This window comes from Saccopteryx leptura, chromosome 5 (genome assembly GCF_036850995.1).
Source record: "Saccopteryx leptura isolate mSacLep1 chromosome 5, mSacLep1_pri_phased_curated, whole genome shotgun sequence".
NCBI lineage: Eukaryota > Metazoa > Chordata > Mammalia > Chiroptera > Emballonuridae > Saccopteryx > Saccopteryx leptura.
Genome location: NC_089507.1, coordinates 101,404,992 through 101,423,843, shown reverse-complemented (window position 1 = coordinate 101,423,843; position 18,852 = coordinate 101,404,992). Strand labels below are relative to the sequence as shown.

The window sequence follows — 18,852 nt, the reverse complement described above, 5'->3', positions numbered from 1 at the left end:
AGAAAGCATTCTTTATTCTAAAGCTGATTACAGTTCTTCCTGTAATTGTTAAAAGGTTAAAGCATAAAATCACATCCTGCTTATGTAGGCAAGATTTAAGTCAAGATATCTAACTAGTTGGGCTTGTAAATATTTTTCGCTCTAAGCTACTGCCACAGGCAAGCTCCGTTTAATGCTTAACTTCCTTGTACAGACTATTGGGGATTTTCTACTCTAAGCAGCTACCAGAAGCAAGTTTAAAGTTCCTCTTTATGTCCAACTCTCTATACACAATACTGAGGTCCCATACATAACACTAGGCCCCTATCACATGCCCCATGAATAAGGACGGATGACTGTACACACTTTCTTATGTTCAGCATGTGGAAATTCCTCCAAGAGCACTAGTGTAGCAAATACTACATGGAGTGAATGCACTGCAATTATTCAGTGATTTTCCTATGGGTGACTGTTCACTTGGTTGCCAGGGCTGGCACTAGACATGCTTATGCAAAATAACTATTGTTACACAGGATGTTATTTCTGCAGGATCAAGATTTATGAGTTAAAGGGTATGTGAACTTTTAGTTTCAATAGTTGTTGCCAGATTGTTTTTCAAATTCAGTTCCACACATCTAGCTGTAATATATAAGATTAGTTTCTTTCCCAGACCGTGATGCACAAAAGATAATATGACATAGGTTTTCACCATCAGGTGGCTATAAACAAAAATCTCTGTTACTCTAATTTGTTTCCCCCTAATAATTAGTGAATCTCTGCCTTGTATTGTGCTTGTGACCATTGGAATTTCTCTGTGTAATGTCTTTTCATAATTGTAGTAAAAATTTTACAACTTATTTGCGATTTTCTTGACAATTTTTTATGAGCTGTCTTAGGTTATAATATCAACTCTTTTTCACATGGTTTAAATATTTTTTAAATTTATCATTTACATATTTACTTTTTCCATGCAAACATTTATATTGTCAAATACATTTATTTATGTAGTACTCCAACCTGCAGGGAACTACCAGTGTTGCATGGAAAAAACCTACTCAAGATACAAACTTATGTCAAGAGGAAGAGAGAGGGAGACCTGCCAAGAGAGGCAAAGAAGATCTCCTGAATCTTCTTCTCCTTTAGCTTTTATTGATCAGAAACAGAACAGGGGTAACAGGATTACAAGGGAGCGAGGCCAAGTGACAAGGGGGAAAAATGACTAATGGACATTTTGCTGACATGGAGAAAGGGTTAATTTGGTCAGAATATTTTTTTTCTTTTGCTAATTAACAAGCACAAAGGAAAGGGCAATCCAGAACCTCTAAGATAACTTTCTAAAGTCTGTTCACATGCATTCCTTTGTGTCTGCCCAAAGGTCACTCACACACACAGCTTCTTGGTGTTTGCATCCAAGAGACATTCACTCAGGGCTTTTAACTAAAGTCTCCCAATCCAAGGCATAGAGAGTTCAAGGTTAAATGGGTGATTCCTTACATCGCCCCCTTTTTTGTTTTAGTAAAGATTAACAGAGAGGATGAGTCAGCTTCTCAGATCATTTCAAGCATTCCTCTGCTCCTCACCATCTGTCTCTCTCTCTCCCCTTTGCTTTTGGAAGACAAGCCAGCCCTTTCAACACAACTTGTTCCCAGGTCTCCTGGTAATTGGCTGTGAGTGATATTTTCTTCTTTTTTCATTGGAGTGAGAGCCCTTCTGGGCTCTCAGCCTCACCCCCCCTTCCATTCCTGTAAGCAGGGGACACTCACTGCTCCTTGGCATTTCCTACCAGGCTTGATGTGGCTTATTCTTTGCTCTTTGGTTTTTGAGAGCTGTTCTTGTAGTCCAAAGTTGGTTTTTCATGCTGATCGTTCCTAAAATAATTTGTAATCTAGTTTGGTGGTGTGAGCTGGGAGTCTCTACATCTGCCTACTCTGCTGCCATCCTGTTTGTTTCTTTTTTATACTTTTAATTTCCTTGGTGAAGTACTTTTTTGTTTTTTGAGCTCACTAAATTGCCTTTCAGTGTTTTCTTGTATCTTATTAAGTATTTTTATTTATTTAATTTTTTATTTATTCATTGTAGAGAGAAAAAAGAGAGAGAAAGGGAGAGAGAGAAAGGAGGGAAAGGAAACATCAACTTTCATATATGCCTTGCCCAGACAAGTGCAGGGTTGTGAACTGGCAACCTCAGTGTTCCAGGTCGACACCTCATCTACTGCACCACTACAGGTCAGGGCTATTGAATATTTTTAGAGCTTCAAATTTGAATTCTCTGTCATTAAGCTCCAAGCTCCAAGGTTTCCATGTTATTTAGACTTTTTCTCTGAAAATTTTTCATCATCTCTCTGAGCTACATCTCTGTCTTGTATATCCATATTTGATATTTTTTTATTGATGGCATTTGCAGGTGATATTTTTAATTACCCCAATAAGATATAATTATTTCTTCTTCTGGTAGGGGGTGCTGAACTACAAGATTTGCCTTTGCAAGATTCTTGGGTGTTCTACTAAAGCTTAGCTGTCACTTTTGTAATTATGAAGGCAGAATCATTGCATTGATAAGAGGGTCTTATTTCTAGGGGTTTGGAACTTTATGATACCAGCACTGGCTGACCAGAAGTCCTCCAGGGTCTTCCCTTCATGTCCCAACAGAGCAAGAAGTATCTAGTTTTTGGGTGCCCCCTCTTCTCACAAATGGAGCAGCCTAAAGACCTTATGGAGGTGAATCCAACACCACTGCTGTTTTCACAGCAAGGAGAGCAATGAGAAACTGGGAGGCTGGGGTGACAGAGCCCAATCCCTCCTTCAATACCACTCTAAGCTCTCCAAGCACAGCCCTGGGAAGGGCAGCAGGTGCGCACCACAAGCTGGTGTCCCTGAGTTTTGGGAGCAGCTGCAACAGAGATTGCATGCAGATCAGGGATTTCCCATTCATACACACGAAACTCTGTCTGGCAAGCCAGTGCCTTAGTTTCAGAGATAATGGTGGGCAGATCCCAAATCAAGTATGTGTGGAACCATAAGGCTAAATTGTGCCAGTCGGGTGGGCAGATCAAGTGCACAACAGTGTCCTATGGGCCGATCTCCACAAGCTATTCACATGGAGTTCTTGGGAGCTTGCTACGGGCTTTGTTGTGTCCTGTGCCTGTAATAAATTAGCTTTGCAATCATGGGTGCAGCAAACTCTGGGAAGCAGCCCTGCTTCCCGTTCTTGGTTGTTACCCCTTACTCTGCTCTTTCCCCCCAGACTCTCTTCCCAGCTTCTCCAGTTCTGAGACAAAACCTGAGCAAACAGTGCCTCCCTCCATCAGGTCCGTGAGGAAGGAGAAAGACTCAGTCCTCTGGTATTATTTTTTCTTCTGTGCTTTGGCCTGCCTTTTTGCATGATCATACCTTTGTCTATCCAATGTGTGTATATTTCAGGTTCATCTGGGTATTTTTCTCTACTTATAGTTGTAGAATTTGTTGCAATTTCAAGGGAGAGATGAGGAGTATCTTTCATGTCATCATTTCTCTCCAATATTTAAATTTAAATGAGCTCTCCTTACATATTTCAATTTTAAAGCAACAATGCAGGAATAAAACTATTTTATTTAGTTCAGTGTTAGAAACAGCATTTATAATTTTTGCATGCAGCAACTTAATTCAGGTCTCAAAACAGTCACATTTTGGCTATTTTTTGTTGATATTATTATTTTTTTAGATTTTGTTTATTAATTTTTATTGGAGAGGGAGATAAAGAGAGAGAAAAGAGAGAGAGAGAGAGAACAAGGGGAGGGGCAGGAAGCATCAACTCCCATATGGGCTTTGATCAAGCAAGCCCGGGGTTTTGAACAGGCAACCTCAGCATTTTAGGTCGACACTTTATCCACTGCACCACCACAGGTCTGGCCAGTTGATATTATTTTATAGATTTATAAGCATAGGTTTACCAATTAGTCAGAATTCACCCTAGGGGGACTATTCTTATGAATGGACAGGGTGTTACCTATTCTGTTACAACATCAGACAGAAACTAAACAGAAACCAGAATCAGACAAACCAGAGAGGAACTTGGGACTCCAGTGCACAACTAGACCAGAAAGATGCCTATCTGACCTCAGCCAGGGCAATTTGTGACAGGGGCGCTGAAGAATGTAACTAGTAGAATCTCCCCAAGAAAATTACATTCGTCAGCTGCTTGGGAAATACTGTAGTCAGATCCTTCAAGGTCCCTTAGTCAGACTAATTTCTAGGCAAAGAATAGGGAAGAAACAAAATTATAGCTCAGAGAATTATAGCTAAAACATTATAGAAAATCAGAAAAATTCAGGATTGTACAATAACAGGGAGAGCTATAGTTTTAAGAGTAATGGAATCTCCTAACATTATTCCTTCTCAGAGACAATTTTCCATTAAGGAAGGAGTATGACTCTTCCCAGGTCGTGGGGGGAAGAGGTGGAAGAGGATAGGGGAGAGCTGAAGGCTCTTCAGTAGGTAAGGGAATAGGAATAGGTGTTCTGTCCTCCTTACCAGCTTCCTCAAATCTCATTGTCGCTGTAACCGGTGGTTCAGGTTGACTATGCTGAGATTTTTACTTTCTGCCATGTTGTTAGAAGAAGAAAATAAACCCTTTAATTCTTGTTCAAACCATCTTTTTAAAACTTTACCAGCTTGCTCCCATAATTTGCAATCTAAGGTTACCTAATTGGCAAACTGTCTGCAGTGTTCTTGTACAGCAACATGGAGCAAGAGTTATAAATTTCTAACAGAAATGCGCTGCTGCCAGATGAGCTCCTGACCCATGAAGAAACCTCTCTGACCTATGTGCTTTGGTTCCTTCCTCAAGGCAAGTAGGGACAGTTTCTTACCAGAATTCCTCATAAGATACAGCCGTCAAACTATACTTCACATACGGATTCCACATGACCATGTCAGGGGTCACCACTTTTAGTACTCTAGCCCACTGGGAACTACCAATGTCATGTGAAAAAAAAACTACTCAAGACACAAACTTATGTCAAGAGGATGAGAGAGGGAGACCTGCCAAGGAAGACAAAGAGAGACCTACTGAGTTTCCTCCCTTAGCTTTTGTTGATCAGAAACAAAACAGGAGTAACAGGATTACAAAGGAGTGAGGCCAGGTGACAAGGGGGAAGAATGACTAAGGGACTTTTTTTTTTTTTTTTTTTTATTTTTCTGAAGCTGGAAATGGGGAGAGACAGTCAGACAGACTCCCGCATGTGCCCGACCAGGATCCACCCGGTATGCCCACCAGGGGCAACGCTCTGCCCACCAGGGGGCGATGCTCTGCCCCTCCCGGGCATAGCTCTGCCGTGACCAGAGCCACTCTAGTGCCTGGGGCAGAGGCCAAGGAGCCATCCCCAGTGCCCGGGCCATCTTTGCTCCAATGGAGCCTTGGCTGTGGGAGGGGAAGAGAGAGACAGAGAGGAGGGGGGGTGGAGAAGCAAATGGGCGCTTCTCCTATGTGCCCTGGCCGGGAATCGAACCCGGGTCCCCCGCACGCCAGGCTGACACTCTACCGCTGAGCCAACCAGCCAGGGCCACTAAGGGACTTTTTGCTGATATGGAGAAAGGGTTAATTTGGTCAGAATATTCTTTTTCTTTTTCTAATTAACAAGCACAAAGGAAAGGGCAATCCAGAATCTCTAAGCTAACTTTCTAAAGTCTGTTCACATGCATTCCTTTGTGTCTGCACAAAGGTCACTCACTCACAGAGCCTCTTGGTGTTTGCATTCAAGAGACATTCACTCAGGGCTTTTAACTAAAGTTCCCCAATTCAAGGCATAGAGGGCTTAAGGTAAAATGGGTGATTCCCTACATATTTATTCTTTCATAACATTTGATTTTTCTGGTCTATTCAACAAGGTCTTTTCTCACACAAAGTTGTGTGTTGTTATTTCACGTATTTTTCTCTTCCTTTTTTTACACTTTATATCATTCATGCATCTGGAATTTATTTACATATACGGTATAAGAGGGGAAATACAATTCTATTTTTTATGAGGTTAATAGCCATTTGTTCTAGTATCATTTATAATTCATTCTTTTTCTATGAATTACACTACTCTTTTAATCATATCTTAAATTTCCAAGTAATAAAAACTAATCCTGAATTTTCTATTTTGTCCCACTGGCATTTCTGTGTAACCTTATACCTTGTTTAGATTAATTTGGCTTTGTAGTAAGGTCTGAGACTCAGTCAAGAAAGTTTCCTTCACTATTTTCCTATTCTTTTCATAAATTATCTCTGGCATTAAATTTTTTAATATACACTTGAAAAAATTGTATCTAATATTAAACATGCTTGTGGAATTTTAAATAAAAATGCTTGTACATTATTTTACAAAAATTTAAATTGTAATGAATTATCTTTCAATCCAAAAATTTAATGTACATTTTCACTGATTCAAATATTATTTTATACCTTCAGTGATATTTTATAGTTTTTTTCTATAGAAGCTGCACATTTTTGTGTAATTGATTCCTAAGTATTTTGAAGTTGTTATCTTTAGAAAGAAGGCAATATTTTACCAATTTTCATTTTGAGGTGCTTTGTCGCAGTTTGGTGTATTTGTCTTGCATCCAGTCAATGACAAAAGTCTCCAGTATATGCTAATAATTAATTTTTTACTAAAATCTTTTGTGTTTTCAAGTTGTGTCAACATTTCCAAGGTTTCACCAGATTGTTTCTTTTTTTGGCACACTTCCAACCAATGGACTTGTTACAGTCTGTCCTGTAGGAAACACTGCTCAGCTTGCATTCAGTTTTCCTGCTTAAAAAAACAGAGAAGTACATAGCTCTACTTTATAACTTGATATTAACAAATAAGAAAAATTACTCATATATATTTATCTCCCCTAAACTTAATCTTAATTTTATTTTTCCTAAACGTCATCTTAATCTTATTTTTTCAGTATATAGCTAATATGAACTCATGGTTTTTCACAAACTCAACTATTTCCAGATAACAATATTAACATTGTTTGCATTTTCCAATTTTCACGGCTTCTTTAGCTGATTCCCTCAGTAGGTACCTTTTTTTAAAAAGTTGTTCTGGCAGCCATTGTAATGAGCCTTGGTTTGTGGCAACAGTATTTAGTTATGTCTTGAATTTCCTGATGCAAAATAAAAATAGTTACTTCCTAAAAGATGTATTTCTTTTTTTAAATTTTATATTTAACATTGATTTATTAAGCCCTGACTGTTAGGTCAGCAAAGAAAAATGAAATGAGGTGTTTTTAAAATGATTTCCAAAACCATCCAATTATGTCTTGATGTGGTATCCTTTCTAACTCTAGTTGTACAGTGCACTTAGTTGATTATTCTGACATACCATTTTGTTGTTTTCTGGTTAATAACCTGCAATGATCCCTCACCATCTACATGGTGTCCTGAATCCTTCCATCTTCTTATGGCACCTTCCCCATCACTAGACAGGGCTTTCACAAAGCCCTTCTGTTACATTCTGGAGCCCCAGGGAGTTGTTCCAGGCACTCATTCTCCAGCCATCCTGTTTCTTCTGGGCACTAGTTTTGCATATGAAAATTGTGATGGGTAAAGTGCAACTTGATAGCATGCACCTCCATTAGGAGAGACAGAGCTAGAAACAGTATTTTAAAGATATGAGTTCACATAATTTTTTCAACTTAGTATATGTTGTCTCTGACAGTGTGAAGTTTTGTCAACCACTAACATTTTCTATTACACTGATAGTGACTTTATTAAGGAAGTTGTTTAAAGGGAAATAAATAAAAGGGAGGAATCAGCAGGTACATAGGAACTCAGGTTTGAAGAATGTTGAGGATAAGTATTGAAGGGTGATTGCAGAGGAAGGAAATGAAGGTGGCAGACTGTATGAAAGGGTACTTCATAATTACACAAATCCTGGAGTGATCCATGCCACTTGTCTAGCTGGTTGTGTGCCAGCTCAAAGTTTTCAGAGGTAGGTTTTTCTAAACTCAACAAAACAGAGATCAAAGCAGTTCTAGGCAGTAGGGCCAAGTTTAGACACCCAAGTGAGAGGACAGGAGAGGTCTGAACAAAGCTCAGTAGGAAGCAGTCTGAGGGCAACATTTTAGAAAACTGAAAACACGGAAGCTGGTACATGCTGGGAAGTTCATTGTGGCTAATGCTGCAATGAAGTCTACAAAGTCAGGTAATTTTATTAAAACAATTTTTTTCATTAAATAAATATTTTTTTAAGTGGGAGGATGGGAGATAGAGAGAGATTCTCTCATGTGCCAGGATCGACCTGGCAACCCTCGTCTGGGGTCAATGCTCAAATCAACCAAGCCGTTCTCAGTGCCCTCAGGGTGAATGCTTGAACCAATCCATCCATGGGCTGTGGGAGGGGTAAAAAAAGAGGAGGGGATAGGGAGGCAGGGAGAAGAAGATTGTAGCTTCTCTTGTGTGTCTGACCAGGGATTGAACTCCGGAGGTTGGCATGCCTGGTAGAGGCTCTATCCACTGACACAACAGGCCAAGGCCAAGTAAGGTAAGTTTAAAATACAGTGTAACTGTTTCTTTAAAAGTAATACATTTTCATATAAAAATCAAATTGGCTTATATTTAAAAGAACAAGATCACAATGAAACACATATTATAGCAATTATCAACACTGAAGTTTCACACTCCGAATGTAGGCTTTGTTTACAGTTAAATCTACTTTATTCACACATCCGTACCTTATACTTTTATGTAAGTTAAGAATAATTTCCCATTTCATTATAAAATCTGCATAAACATCATTTGTATACATTATTTTTATTGCTTATACTTTATTATTATGTTATAATATATATGTTATCCATGCATTATAAGTCCTTGGTCATTAAACTACTCTCCAACTTTCTCTATTACTAGTAATACTGCAACAAATATCTTTGCATATATACTTTTTAAAAATATTAGATAATTTAGCTAAGATAGATTAAAGATATGTATCAAAGGTATGTTATATTTTGAAGCTCTCATCTGATATTTGCCAAATCAATTTCTCAGAAGACTGTGCCCCAGTGTTTACACTCTGATCAACAGACAAGGAAAATTCCCATTTATTAACTCTGTAACAGCACTGGGATATATCATTTAAACATTTCTAAACAGACTGATGAAAGTGATATTTCATTTTTAATGTATATTTTTTTTGCACGGAAATGTGTATTGAGGTATAATTGACATAAAATGTTTATTAGTTCAGGTGTACAGCATAATGATTAAGTATTTGTATATACTGTAAAATGATCTGCACTATGTCTAGTTACCATACATTTAATGTACATTTCATATATGCAAGTGAGGTTGAATATATTTATTAGTAATTTGTAGTGTTTTTCGGGAGATGTGTTGTTGGGGAATGTTTTAATGTACCAATTCAGGCATGAGAAGGAAGGGACTTGAAAGACTAAAATATAGCTACTTAGAATCCATAAATTAACCTAACAACATTTGTCAGTCTCTTGTAATTAAATTTCTTCTAATTATTATAGTTAATACATAATGGAAAGAAATTTGACCAACCCTATACATTTGTATTATTCTAACATGGCCTTAAAATGGTTAATCTTGAATTATGTTCTCCTTAAGCTATTTAATCAAGTTCTAACCTTGGGCTAACCTACATCTATAAGACTGAAGTAATTGATTAAATTAGCAATTAAAATCCAGGCATTATTTGCCTCATGATGTGATATAACTAGAAGTAAACAACCCACTTAAAAAGTAGCTTTGAAAAAAACTAAAATTTAATCTAATCAAGCACTTAGATTCAATGCCAATTTATAGGAAATTCAAGGGATGGAGGGAGGACTTCAGGAAAACCACAAAGGAATCACTAAGAAAGAATGAAAAAATTAGGCAGGACATTAAGAAGCTAGGAGAATTCCTTGGCAAGTGGAATAGAGGAACTGAGTCAAGATAATTAAACAAAGCCAAATGATTTGAGCAATTTAAGGTTCTATCTTTCCTAACCAAGGACATTTAGAAACAAATCATTTACACATTCCAGACCTTGCTATAGGGCAGACTTGTACAGACCCAGCTCCCTTTTCAATGACATTCTTTAAAGATGTCATTATACACTCATTTTGTTAAATTAACACATTAAAGGGCACACCTGGAAAACTAATAAATATTCTGCTAAAACCCTCCTTCCCTCGAGACCTCCTCTAAGGATTCACTCCCAAAAATGAGAGAGAAAAGCCCCAAGACAAAAAACTCAACATGAGTTCTCTCTGGAGCACATTCACACCTTTTCTCGGGTATGAACTTTTTAGTACCTTTCTCCTAAATACTAAGGGTTCCCATGACCAGATCAGCCATCTTAGAGAATGTTCTGCTGTTCTGTTACAAGATGGGGACTAGGTTCAGAGTGAATCTGCTTTAGGCTGTCCTACAGTGTGTGGATTCTTGACTTTGTGCAGAAAAGATTTCACTAAATGAGTCCCTGTGATTTTGGAGTACATTGATTAAAGTTGGGTACAGTGACACAAAGGAAGAATTTAGAGTAGAAGGGCTTAGGTGCAACCAAGAGAACAGCAGGTGGCAGCAGCTAGCTGGTTCAGGTTCACCCCTTGAACCTGTCTCCAAAGTCCTCTTTTTCTCTGACTTTCCAGTGAGCAGAAAGCAGCCCCACCTTGGCTCACTTCTGTCACTGTGAGTTTTATTTCTCAGTGAGTCTATGCAGTCCAGTGTGGCCCACTTCATTCTTATAACATTTCTAGGAAGCAAAGAAGTCACACCTAGGCTCTCTCCTGGTACTCCTTCTACCCTAAACCAGTCCTTTGTTTCACTGTTCCCAGCTTTAATCAAGGTACTTTCAAAATCACCTGGGCTCATGTGAAATCTTTTCTGCTCAAAATTAAGAATGTACACACTATAGGCCAACTTGGGGCAGATCCATTTGGGGCTCAGTCCTAGTCAAGTAACAGAACAGTAGAACATAGTAGAACATTCTCTAAGTTTGCTGAACTGGTTTAGACAGTAAACCAAAGGCCGGATAAACACATACATACATAGAAATGTAAAATAATATTCCTAAGACAGTCAGGGAAATTTGAATATATCCTAGATAAAATGTTATTAAAGAATTATTATAATTTTTGTAAAGTATGTCAATAGCATGAATTGCATCACTTCATCAGATAAAAATTCAATTATTTAAAGAACAATTGACCTAATACATGGGGTTTGCTTTAAAGTACTTCAGCAAAACAAAAGTGGGAGGGAGATGTAATAATATTGGTAAAATGTCGATAATTACTGAAGCAGGGTGATAGATACTTGGATGAAGGTTCATTATGTTATTTTTCATTTTGTGTATGTTTTTAAAATTTCTACAATAAAATATAAAAATAAAATAGCAAAATGACATCAGAGAAATGGTGCCTTGAGTAGGGCTCCCAATACCTCTCCTTGACATTTCAACAAATTCAACTAGTAGAGACAGAATAACAATCCCAGGAGAATCTGAAATACATGTACACCAAACAACGGTACAATTGGGTGGAATGGTAGCTAAATATATAATCGATCCTGAAGGAAATAAGATGGAGAACGGAACAGTCCGCCTTCCTCACTGACCTGAGCAAGGGCTGCTTTCACTTGGAACTTAGAGAAAGTGAAGGCTAGGGACAGAGATGTTCAAGCAGAGGAGAGAGTGTGCCTGTGGCAGCTCAGCCCATGCAAGTTAATGCCAGCAGCAGACCCCGGCAGAGGTAGGGCGAGCAGTTTCCTTGTTTACTTCTGATATCCTAGTCTGTGAGTATCCTAGTGTACAGTGTGTGAGTAGTTCCTCTTAGCAACTCAGGCATGGGTGCCCACATTCCTGGACAGAGAGGAAGGGACGGAAACTGTCAGCAGTAGCCTTCTGCATGGGTTGTGACCAGAGTCTCGGTGTAATCCCTGCTCCCCGAACAATAGTGCATGGAGAGTGCACAAAAGCCGACTTTCCTACAGCTGCACCTCTCTGGTGGGGCACCTCTGCCAGCCATACAGGCTATCAAAGCACATTACCCAGGAAGAAAAAATATGGAAGTGCTAGGGGGAGGGGCATGCAGGCAGTTTGCAGACAGTCTCTGAAGCAGACCCGTGGATCTAATTGCTGAAATTAGCTTAACCCACCATCTGCACACTGCCCATCTGCCTTACACCAGCAGTGGCTCTGGCTGACATGGTCTTCTTTCTCAGGTCAGTGATCTAAGAACCTGATGGAGAGACGTGATATTTTTTAGGGCCTCTTGCTCTGCACACAGTAGCTGGGGCAACTTCCTGCCAGGCAATACAGGGCAAAAAACACAATCCTATGGCACAGACCTCAGATAACACTGCAGAAGTTAGGCAGGCTAGGCTGTAGGCTTTTTAACAAGGGAGAAGCCTGCAGAGAGCTATCCCATGGAATGCTAAGGCAAATTTAACTAGATATACCTGGGGAACCTTACAAAGGAGCCTGAACTGAAGTTACCTTGCCCCCTGATCTGTTTAAGCTGGTGGCTCTGGTTTGCAGAGCTTTCATACTCAGAGCTGTGCTCTAAAAGGACCTGAAGAAGAAAGTTGGCAGCTTTTAAGACCTCCTGTTCTGCAGGCAGTGACTAGGGCATCTTCCTGCCAGTCAATATATGTTACAAAGTGCAAAAAGCATGGAGAGAGTGGTCCTGCAGAATGCTGAGGCATACTAGACACTCTTGGAGGCTCATAAAAAGACATCTTGAGAGCAATTGGCTACCGCCTTGCCTCATTATGCTGGCTGCTCTGGCTAGCAAAGCCTTACCCAGAGCCCTGCATTGAGTGGGGATAGAGTGGGGATTTGTCAGCTCTTAGGGCCTCTTATGCTCCAGGCAGTGGCAGGGGAACTTCACAGCTGGGTCACCATGCTGCTGGTTCAGGAAAAAGAAATTTGGAGAGAGGCTCCGGGAAAACAGACTCTTCCATTGTTGGAGCTTGCAAACGCTAACAAGCCCCTACTACCAACAAGACTGAGGCATAGTGTATGTCATCGCCATAGCAACACATCAACTGCAAATCTCTACATAAGTGTGATACCGGGGTAGAGCCTGGGGTACAGTGCCACCAACCAAAAAGAGAGAGAAGAAGGAAATAGAAAGGAGATAACCTCTGAAAATCAAGAATAATCCACAGTCTTTATAACTTTTTCCACCTTTTTTCTTGCATTTTTTTAATCTTCATTTTTTTTCTTCCACCTTGGTCCTTTTATTCTCTTTTTGACTTATTCTTTTCTCTTCATCTTAAACTTCATTACCCATAAGTGTTACATTTCCCATTCGTCTTTTTCTTTTTCTTTTTTCTCCCTCTCTCTTGGTTTCTTCTTTTTCACTTTTTCTCTCATTCGATTCTCACTCACAAATTATTTTATTGTGAATTCAAATTATTTATTTGTGGCATTTTGTGTGCTTTATGCTTCTCTTTTTAACTCATTAGCATTCTCCCCAACCCCGGCTCTCCATTCTATGTAGTTTTTGTTTTATTTAATACAATAGTATTTTTTTCTTTTTTTTTTCCTTGTTTTCTTTTTGTCTCTTTTACTGTATCTCTCATATGACCATCATGTACAAGCAAATTATTTTATTCTTGATCCAAATTTTTTTCTTGTAGCATTTGTGGGTCCTTACCTTGTTTCTTTTGCCCACTTTTCACTTCTCCCCACTCAGGCCCCCCACTCTAGGTAGTTTTTGTTCCATTTAGCACAATAGTATTCTCAGTTTTTTATGATATTTTCTCAAAAAAAAGAAAGAATAATTTAAATTTTTTTATTATTTTTTATTCTTTATTAATTCTTATTAGAGTTATTAACAAGACCACCCTTAGATGCCATTAAGAAAAAGAAAATAGAATATCATGGATACAAAAAACAGAGATGTAGCACAGATAGATGAGAAAAAATCTATAGAAAAAAATTTTAATAGATTGGAAACCTTGGAGTTAAATGACAAAAAACTTAAAATAGAAATTCTAAAAATACTCAGAAATATACAAGAAAGCACAGAAAGACAATTTAGGGAGCTCAAAATACAACTCAACAAACAGAAAGAATATATTACCAAGGAAATTGAAACTATTAAAACAAATCAGAGATAAAAAACTCAATTTACAAACTGAAAAACAAGGTAACAAACTTAGCTAATAGAACAGGCTAGTAAAAAGACAGAAATAGTGATATAGAAGACAGGCAACTAGAGGCACAACAAAGAGAAGAGAAGAGAGACTCATGAATTCAAAAAAATGAGAAAGTCCTACCAAAATTGTCTGACTCCATCAAAAAGAGCAACATAGAATAATAGGTATATCAGAAGGAGAAGAGAGAGAAAATGGAATGGAGAACATATTCAAACAAATACTATATGAGAACTTCACAAGTCTATGGAAAAAACCAAGCCTCGAATTCAAGAAACAAACAGAACACTGAGTTATCTTAACCTCAAGAAACCTACTCCAAGGCACATCATAATGAAATTGGCACAAACCAATGACAAAGAAAACATTCTCAAGGCAGCCAGAGAAAAGAAGAATACAACATATAAAGAAAGGCCTATAAGATTATCATCAGATTGCTCAGCAGAAACTCTACAAGCTAGAAGAGAGTGGACCCCAATATTTAAAGTTATGAAAGAAAGGAACTTCCAGCCAATAATACTATATACATCAAAGCTCTCCTTCAAATACAAAGGAGAAATAAAAACATTCACAGATACAGAAAAGATGAGGAAACTTATCACCAGAAAACCCCCACTTCAGGAAATCCTAAAGGGGGCTTTCCAACCAGATACAAAGAACAAAACAAAACAGAACCACTAGTAAAAGCTCCACCAAGAACACAATAAAATCATATTTAAACTGTAACAACAAAAACAAAAACGGGAAAGGATGAAGATTAACAATAGTAAAGGAGTGCAGAAGCACTCATGAGATAGTGTACTAAAATGAACATGCTAGGTACACTTTTCATTACTTAATGGTAACCATCCCTGAAAAAACCACCACAGAAGCACATGAATTGAAAAAAGAAGAAACAGAGGAAAGAAGTAAGGAATACAACCAAACAAAAACAAAGGATAGAAAAACAAAAGAGAAGAATCAAACAAGACACAAAACTGACAGAAAGCAATGTATAAAATGGCAATAGGGAACCCACAAGTATAAATAATTACACTAAATGTAAATGGATTGAACTCACCAATAAAAAGACACAGAGGAGCAGAATGGATTTAAAAAGAAAATCCAACTGTATGTTGCCTTCAAGGAACACATCTAAGCAACAAGAATAAAAACAAATTCAAAGTGAAAGGCGGGAAAACAATACTCCAAGCAAATAACATCCAAAAAAAAGCAGGCATAGCAACACTCATATCTGATAATGCTGACTAAAAGACAGCAAAAGTACTCAGAGACAAAAATGGTCATTTCATAATGATTAAGCGGACGCTGAACCAAGAAGACATAACAATTCTTAATATATATGCACCAAACCAAGGAGCACCAAAATATATAAGACAGCTGCTTATTTACCTTAAAACAAAAACTGAAAAAAATACAATCATACTTGGAGACCTCAATACACTGCTGACGGCTCTAGATCGGTCATCCAAACAGAGAATCAATAAAGATGTATTGGCCTTAAACAAAACACTAGAGCACCTGGATATGATAGACATCTACAGGACATTTCATCCCAAAGTGACAGAGCATACATTTTTCTCCAGTGTACATGGATCATTCTCAAGAATTGACCATATGTTGGGCCACAAAAATAACATCAGCAAATTCAGAAAAAGCGAAGTTGTACTAAGCATATTTTCTGATCATAAAGCCTTGAAACTAGAATTCACCTGCAAAAAAGAGAAAAAAACCCCACAAAAATGTGGAAACTAAACAACATACTTTTAAAAAATGAATGGGTCAAAGAAGAAATAAATGCAGAGATCAAAAGATATATACAGACAAATGAAAATGACAATACGACATATCAGAATCTATGGGATGCAGCAAAAGCAGTGATAAGAGGGAAGTTCATATCACTTCAGGCCTTAATGAACAAACAAGAGAGAGCCCAAGGGAACCACTTAACTTCACACCTTAAGGAACTGGAAAAAGAAGAACAAACACAATCGCAAAACCAGCTGAAGAAAGGAGATAATAAAAATCAGAGCAGAAATAAATGAAATAGAGAACAGAAAAACTATAGAAAAAATTAATAGAACAAGGAGCTGGTTCTTTGAAAAGATCAACAAAATTGATAAACCTTTGGCAAGTCTTACCAAGGAAAAAAGAGAAAGAACTCATATAAACAAAATCCAAAATGAAAGAGGAGACATCACCATGGATATCATAGATATACAAAGAATTATTGTAGACTACTATGAAAAACTTTATGCCACTAAATTCAACAACCTAGAAGAAATGGATAAATTCCTAGGACAATACAACCTTCCTAGACTGAGTCAAGAAGAAACAGAAAGCCTAAACAGACCAATTAGTAGGGAAGAAATAGAAAAAACTATTAAAAACCTTCCCAAAAATAAAAGTCCAGGCCACAACAATAAAAACAGCAATGTATTGGCTGAAAAATAGACACTCAGACGAATGGAAGAGAATAGAAAGCCCCAAAATAAAACCACATATATATCGTCAAATAATTTTTATAAAGGGGCCAAAAACACACAATGGAGAAAAGAAAGTCTCTTCTACAAATGGTGCTGATAAAACTGGAAAGGCACATGCAAAAGAATAAAACTTGGCTACACTTTGTCCCCTTGTACTAAAATTAATTCAAATTGATCAATGACCTATATATAAGACCTGAAACAATAAAGTACATAGAAGAAAACCTAGATACTAATCTCATGGACCTTGGTTATAAAGAGCACTTTATGAATTTGACTCCAAAGGCAAGGAAAGTGAAGACAAAGATAAATGAATAGTACTACATCAGACTAAGAAGTTTTTGCACAGCAAGAGAAACTGACCACAAAACAGACAGCCAACGAAATGGGTGATAATATTTTCAAACAATAGCTCAGATAAGGGCCTAATATTCAAAATATACAAAGAACTCATAAAATTCAACAATAAACAAACAAACAAACTATCCAATAAGAAAATGGGAAGAGGACATGAACAGACACTTCTCCCAGGAAGAAATACAAAGGCTAACAGATATATGAAAAGATGCTTATCTTCATTAGCTATTAGAGAAACGCAAATCAAAACTGCGATGAGATACCACCACTTCATGCCTGTAAGATTAGCTATTATCAACAAGACAGGTAATAACAAGTGTTGGAGAGGCTGTGGAGAAAAAGGAACCCTCATCTACTGTTGGCAGAAATGTAAAGTAGTACAACTATTATGGAAGAAAGATTTGTGGTACCTCAAAAAACTAAAAATAGAACTATGATATGACTCAGCCATCCCTCTACTGGGTATATACTCCCAAAACTCAAAAACATGGGTGTGTATAGACACATGCAGCCCCATGTTCATTGCAGCATTTTTCACAGTGGTCAAGATACAGAAACAACCAAAAAGCCCTTCAATAGATGACTGGAAAAAGAAGATGTGGTACATATATAGTATGGAATACTACTCAGCCATAAGAAATGATGACATTGGATCATTTACAACAACATGGAAGACCTTGATAACATTATACGGAGTGAAATAAGTAAATCAGAAAAAACTAAGAACTGTATGATTCCATACATAGGTGGGACATAAAAATGAGACTAAGAGACATGGACAAGAGTGTGGTGGTTCTTGCGGGGGGTGGGGAGGAGAGGGAGGGAGTGGAGAGAGGAGGAGAGGGGCACAAAGGAAACTATTCAATAGATAGAAGGTGACGGAAGACAATTTGACTTTGGGTGATGGGTATGCAATATAATTAAATGTCAAAATAACCTGGCAATGTTTTCTCTGAAATATGTAACCTGATTTATTAATGTCACCCCATTAAAATTAATAATAAAAATAAATAAATAAAGTAGCAACAGGAAGTAACTTCTGGAATGGCAAAATAAAGACCTCTAAAAATGTGATTCCCACAAGAACAATGAGAGCAATGGCTAAAATACTCAAAATCAATTTTTAAAACTTTGTATATTAACTGAACTCAATATCCAAGGAGTAGTAATTAAAAAAAAAATCACCAAACCTCATTTACAACAGTGAATTTTGTGGCATTTTAACTTGTTTTATTGCCATCCTTCTAGCTCCAGCTCATCAAATTCTCTAGGGCTTCCTAAAAAGTAGCATCTTCCTCACTGGTCTGATGGGTTTGGCACAGTCTTCCCACCCAGAGTAGACAGAGATGTGGCATGGGCCAGCAGACCCCATAGATAGTTCCCTCTGCTAGCACAGGGTGAGCTGATCCAAAGCCCCAGCTCTCTCTCAGCTTCTCCTGGGCAGAAGAAAGAGTTGATCTATGCATCCAGTTTCCAACTTCTCTGGTGATGATCAGAGAACTAGTATCTATCAGACTAGTTTTGAAACGGACAGGTTTAGCATAGTCTAAGTATTGTAACTATAAGATATTTTATGAACCACAAGGTCATCACAAAGAAATACCTGTAAAAGTTATACAAAAGAAAAAGAATCTAAAGAATATCACTAGAGAATCTCAACAAAACATGGGGAAGACATAGAGGAAAAGACAGATGATTGAAACTAATATAAAATACCAATAAAGAAATCTACAATTAAAAAAATTTAGAAAGAAAAGACAGACAAAAGAACAAGATTAACAGAATACTACTTTCAAAGTGGCATAGCAGAACCTTCCCTAACAATAATTACTTTAAATGTAAATGATTAAGTCCCCCATCAAAAGAAAGTGACTGAATGAATGAAAACAAATAAACAACAAAT

The 18,852-nt window shown here is 37.6% G+C and overlaps 2 protein-coding genes across 3 annotated transcripts in view; both read left to right on the top strand.

Annotated features, from left to right (window-relative positions):
• The window catches only part of LOC136405685 (aldo-keto reductase family 1 member C15-like), a 470,894-nt gene that overhangs the window by 229,610 nt on the left and 222,432 nt on the right, over positions 1-18,852 (top strand). The gene's annotated exons all lie outside the window — the stretch shown is intronic.
• The window catches only part of LOC136405688 (aldo-keto reductase family 1 member C3-like), a 45,477-nt gene continuing 28,233 nt past the window's right edge, over positions 1,609-18,852 (top strand). Inside the window, exons 1-2 of one of the 2 annotated variants that reach the window (XM_066385170.1) lie at positions 1,609-1,646; positions 8,401-8,473. The gene's annotated coding sequence lies outside the window, so the exon portion shown is untranslated. Of the gene's footprint in view, positions 1,647-8,319; positions 8,474-18,852 lie in introns of those variants that run through there. The other variant, XM_066385169.1, reaches the window with a different exon arrangement.